The 5,449-nt window shown below is 46.7% G+C and overlaps 1 pseudogene; it reads left to right on the forward strand.

Annotated features, from left to right (window-relative positions):
* The first annotated feature begins 230 nt into the window (after nucleotides 1-230).
* LOC118026395 lies at nucleotides 231-4,870 on the forward strand (annotated as a pseudogene).
* The last annotated feature ends 579 nt before the right edge of the window (nucleotides 4,871-5,449 follow it).

Consider the following 5,449-nt stretch of genomic DNA (forward strand, 5'->3'; position numbering starts at 1 on the left):
CCCCCCCCCCCCCACTCCAGCCAGTTCCTAAACTCTCCATCCAAGGCAGCATCCAGATCCCCTACCCCAGTGAACCCCAGGATCGCCAAGGTTGGCTGGTCCCGGGGTGCTCCAACCAAGGCAGTCCCAGGATCCCATCCCAACGAGTTCTGGGACTCCCCATGGCAGTTGGTCTTAGGATCAAAGCTCCATTCATTCATTCAACTCTCACTTTCTGCCCTCCTTTGGAAATGTTCTTCTCCACTCTGTCCATCGTCTTCAGCCAGTGGAACTGTAGCCATCCTTCAAGACTTAAATGTCACCTTACTGAAGCCAACCTCGATTTCCCTGGCCAGAAGCGCTTGCTTTCGCTCTCCTCTCAACCTCCCATTGCACTTCTCTACACTTCTCCTGGGGTACTGTGGGACAAGTGGAACTCTGCTTTAAAGCACATTCGTTTGTGTTCTTTGTTTTATGTCCCCTGCCAGGCTGAGCTCCTTAAAGCCAGAAACATGTCTTCATTCATCTTTGTGAGCAGGTTGGGGTAGAGGAGAAAGCATCCATTTTACAGTCAGACAAAAATGGATTTAAATTCTATCTTCTCCTCTCTGAACTTCCATTTCCCCCAAATAATAACACCTGCCTCACAGGAGTGGTCTTGGAAAAAAGCAGGTAAAATCACTGGGCACAGAGAACAAAACCCACAGAATAGGAGAAAATATTTGCAAATGGTATATCTGATAAGTGTTTTGTGTTCAAAATACACAAAGAACTCTTAGAGCCCAACAACAAAGAAGACGACCCATTTTTTTTGAATGGGCGAAGAATTTGAAGAGACATTGCTCTGAGGTACAAAGGACCGATAGGCTCATGAAAAGACGCTCACCACCATTAGCCACCAGAGAAACACAGATCAAAAACCACAATGAGAAACACACACACACACACACACTGAGCTTTCTGTGCTACCCACACGGTGTTGTTCTGGGTTCCTGTCATAACTTTCACGATTTCCAGAGCCCTTGGTGTCCTGTAGATGAAGGAGGAGGCTGTCCTTAAATTCCTTGCAGCAGGAACCCTTCTAGGTGGCACCAAGCTTGACTTCCAAGTGGAACAGTACATCTACAAAAGGAAAAGTGAAGGCATCTACATCTTAAATCTGAAGAGAACCTGGGAGAACCTTCTGCTGGTGGCTTGTACCATTTTTGCCACTGAAAACCTGGCTGATGCCAGTGTCATATCGTCCAGGAATAGTGGCCAGCGAGCTGTGCTGAAGTTTGCTGTTGCTACCGGAGCCACTCCTACTGCTGGCCGCTTCACTCCTGGAAGCTTCCCTAGCCAGCTGGCGGCAGCCTCCCAGGAGCCATGACTTCTGGTGGTGACCGGTCCCAGGGCTGACCACCGGCCTGTCACAGAGGTGTCTTATGTTAACCTGCCTGCCATCGCTCTGTGGAACACAGACTCTCCTCTGGGCCATGTGGGCATTGCCATCCCGTGCAACAACAAGGCAGAACCCTCAGTGGGTCTGATGTGGTGGGTGCTGGGCCAGGAAGTTCTTTCTGCGCATGCGTGCCATCATCTCCCATGAGCACCCAGGGGAGGTCATGCCTGATCTCTACTTCTACAGCGATCCTGAAGAGGTTGAAGAGGAAGAGCAGGCCACTGCTGAAAAGGCTGTGTCCAAGGAGGCATTTCGAGGTGAATGGACTGCTCCAGCTCCTGAGTTTACTGTTACTCAACCCAAGGTCACAAACTGGTCTGAAGGTGTGCATGTGCCCTTGGTGCCTTTCCAGAAGTTCCCTATTGAAGACTGGAGCGCTCAGCCCACTACAGAAGACTGGTCCGCATCTCCCACTGCTTTGGCCACTGAATGGATAGGAACAACCATTGGGTGGTCTTTGGGGATGCAAAATGGTGTGGCCACTTGGGAAAACAGTTTGAAATTTTCTCAAAATGTTAAACATAGAGTTACCACATGACCCGGGAATTCCACTCCTAGGTATATAGCCAAGAGAAATGAAAACATATGTCCACCAAGAAACATGTACATGAATGTTCATAGCAGCATTATCTGTAATAACCAAAAAGTAGAAATAATCAAATGTTCATCTGTTGATGAATGGGCAAACAAAATGCGCCATATCCACCCAATGGAGTATTATTCAGCCACAAAAAGGAATAAAGTGCTGATCCATGCTAAAACATGGATAAACCTTAAAAACATTATACCACGTTATGCTAAATGAGACACAAAAGGCCACATATCGTGGGGCGCCTGGGCGGCTCAGTTGCTTCAGCGGCCGACTCTTGATTTTGGCTCAGGTCATGATCTCAGGGTCGTGAGATTGAACCCCCTATTGGGTTCCATGCTGGGTGTGGAGCCTGCTTAAGTTCCTCACTCTCCCTCTTCTTCTGCCCCTTCCCCCCTGCATGCACGCCCTCTCGCTTAAAAAAAAAAAAAAGACCACATATTGTGATTTCACTTATATAAAATTCCAGAATAGGCAAATTCATAGAGTCAAAAAGCAGAGTAGTGCTTGCCAGGGGCTGGGGCATGTGTTGGGGGAAGGGGAGTGACTACTAACAGGTATGAGGTTTTTCTGAGGGAGAATGAAAATGTTCTAAAATTAGATTGTGGTGGGACGCCTGGGTGGCTCAGTTGGTTAAGCCTCTGACTCTTGATTTCAGCCCAGGTCATGATCTCAGGGTTGTGAGATGGAGCCCCGAGGTGGGCTCCTCACTGGGCGTGTAGGCTGTTTTAAGATTCTCTCTCTCCCTTTCCCTCTGCCCCTACACCCTTCTCTCTCCCTCTCTAAAAATACAGTAAATAAAAAATAAAATTCGATTGTGGTGATGGTTGCACAACTCTGTTAATTAAAAATCACTGAACTGTACATTTTTAAAGGGAGAATTTTATGATACGTGAATTTTATCTCGATAAGGCTAGTTAAAAAAAAACCAAATACCTTCCACAGAGTGTAGCACATAAGAGCAAATACAGTAATAATAACTAACACATCTATGGAGCTCATCATGTGCCAGGCACTGTGCTAAGCATTTTACATGTATGAGCTCACTTAATCCTCATGACAATCCTATGAGGTAGGTAGTGTTATTACCTCCATGTTACGGGTAAGGAGAATGAAACCCAGAGGTTGAATGACTTGCCCAGGGTCACACGGAGGCATAGCCGGGATGCTCAGATGTTTCCTTCTCGCTTCTTTATACCTTTTCTCAGAGCTTTATACAAAAAAGGTGCCCCATAAGTGTTAACACATCCATCAAATACTTCTATTCATCCAGTGAATACTTACAGAGTATTTATTATGTTCTAGGCAATACCTGCATTCTCATCTTTATCCTTGCTTCTTTCATTCAGATTCCCTGTGGGGCATGGGGCAAATGGGTAGGAACATTCATTCACAAAATACTTGTTAAGTCTCTACTATGTGTCAAGCACTGTTCTAGACACTGAGGATAGAGTAATGAACAAAATAGACAACAATCCCTAACCTCATGACGCTAACAAATCTAGTGGGACAGAGAGACAATAAACAAATAGAATATACAGAACATGCTGGATGGTATACCAGATTGAATAGTAGCCCTCAAAACTTGATGCCCACCTTGTGCATGCAAGCTTATTTGGAAATAAAGGTCTTGGCAGATGTCATCAAGTTAAGGTGAGGTCATGCTCTATTAGTGTGGGTCCTAATCCAATGACTGGTGTCCCTCTAGGAAGAGGGAAATGTGGGCATAGACACACGCGCGCGCGCGCGCGCGCGCGCCCGAGGAGAATGACATGTGAAGACAGAGGCAGAGATTGCCGTCTACAAGCCAAGGAATGCTAAGGATTGCCAGCAGCCACCAGAAGGTAGGAAGTGACAAGGAAGGATTCTTCCCTAGAGACTTCAGAGAGAGAGCATGGCCCTGCCAGCACCTTGATTTCAGACTTCTGGCCCCCAGAACCCTGAGAGAATAAGTTTCCATTGCTTTAAGTCACCCAGTTTGGGGTGCTTTGTTACAGCAGCCCTAGGAGATGGACACAGGTAGTGATAGGTGCTCTGGAGAAAGACAAAACAGGGAAGGAGGATGGAGGGCCCTGGGTGAATCAGACATAGCCTGTGCCCTCAGGGAGCTCCCCATCTAGTCAGAGAGCTGTAACCATGGGTCACAAACGGGACTAACCAGACAATGTGTAAAGCGCCAGAGCAGAGGCACTGCAGGACTGGGGTGCTGGGAGGTCTTTATGGCTGTGAAGGTGTTTGAGCTGAGCTTAGGGTTTCAACAGGTCCAAGCGGAAGAGCTGGAAAATACCTGTTGAAGGGAACCACGTGTGGCGGGAGGAAAGGAACAGTCAGTAAAACCGTGTGTGTTTAGGGAGCCACACACAGTTTGGTTGAAGAGAGCACAAGAGATGCGTGCGTGAGCAGGTGTGTGTGTGTGTGTGTGTGTGTGTGTGTTGTAAGGGATAGGAGGTAGTGGGAAGACATGGCTTGATTTCGCTTAGAGAAGACTCCATTGCTAAGCTGGAGCATCAGGACCTTCCCTTATAGGCAATGAAAAGGCATGGAACATTTTTAAGCAAGAGAGTAACATGGTAGGTGGCGAGGGCGGTCCACATGGATATCATATGTACCAAATATTACACACTACGAGGTGAGTTTTGTCTTGGTTCATTGTTGTTCAGCAGAAACTGTGGTACGTTTGTTTTCTCCTGCCTGCTGGCTCCCAGGGTCATTTCCCAGAAGCCCCAGCACCTGGTGTGATTGCTCTTATTCTCCTTATCCTAGGGTCAACTTTGCCAAGGAATATGGAGCCAGAGCAGGAAAGAGCCCTGAAAACCACATCTCGCCACTACCAGTATCTAGTCAACAAGAACTCGTCATGATAATGAGAGCCAGGAAATATTTTCCTCAGATGCAAAGGTAGCATCTGTTCAAATTGGTTTTTCCTATTGGGTTCTCACAGCTCTGTCCATAAACAGATCTTCTCTTATACCGGTTAGCTGCCAGACACGAGATGGGAAAATCAAAAATTAAAAAACAACAACGACAACAACAAGCAATCATTGGTCTTTCCATCAAAGAGTTTACAGGTCCAGAATGTCAGAGCTGAAGGGACGTTAGAGATTAACTCACTTTTCAGATGAGGACACTGAGGACCCCAGAGAAATGATTTGCACATACTTGCTGTGTGACCACTAGGCTACAGTTCCTTACTTGGGCGATTTCCTGAGGTCTGGTGTTCCAAAGAGTCTTAAGATTGCAGACTTTAAAGAGCAGAACGCTAAGAAGGTGACTGTGAGGAACCTAGGAGAAAGAAGAAGGGAAAAGGAAGTCTCTCATCTCTGTGGGGATCCCTAAAGAGATAGCGGTGCTTAAAACTGAGACAGCATTTAGTTAATTAATTAATCATCCTTCCAGCCCTCTTTCCCCTAGTGGGGGAAGGGGCAAGATATATCCAAAGT

This window comes from Mirounga leonina, unplaced genomic scaffold (assembly GCF_011800145.1).
Source record: "Mirounga leonina isolate KUSES-001 unplaced genomic scaffold, KU_Mleo_1.0 Mir_101529, whole genome shotgun sequence".
NCBI lineage: Eukaryota > Metazoa > Chordata > Mammalia > Carnivora > Phocidae > Mirounga > Mirounga leonina.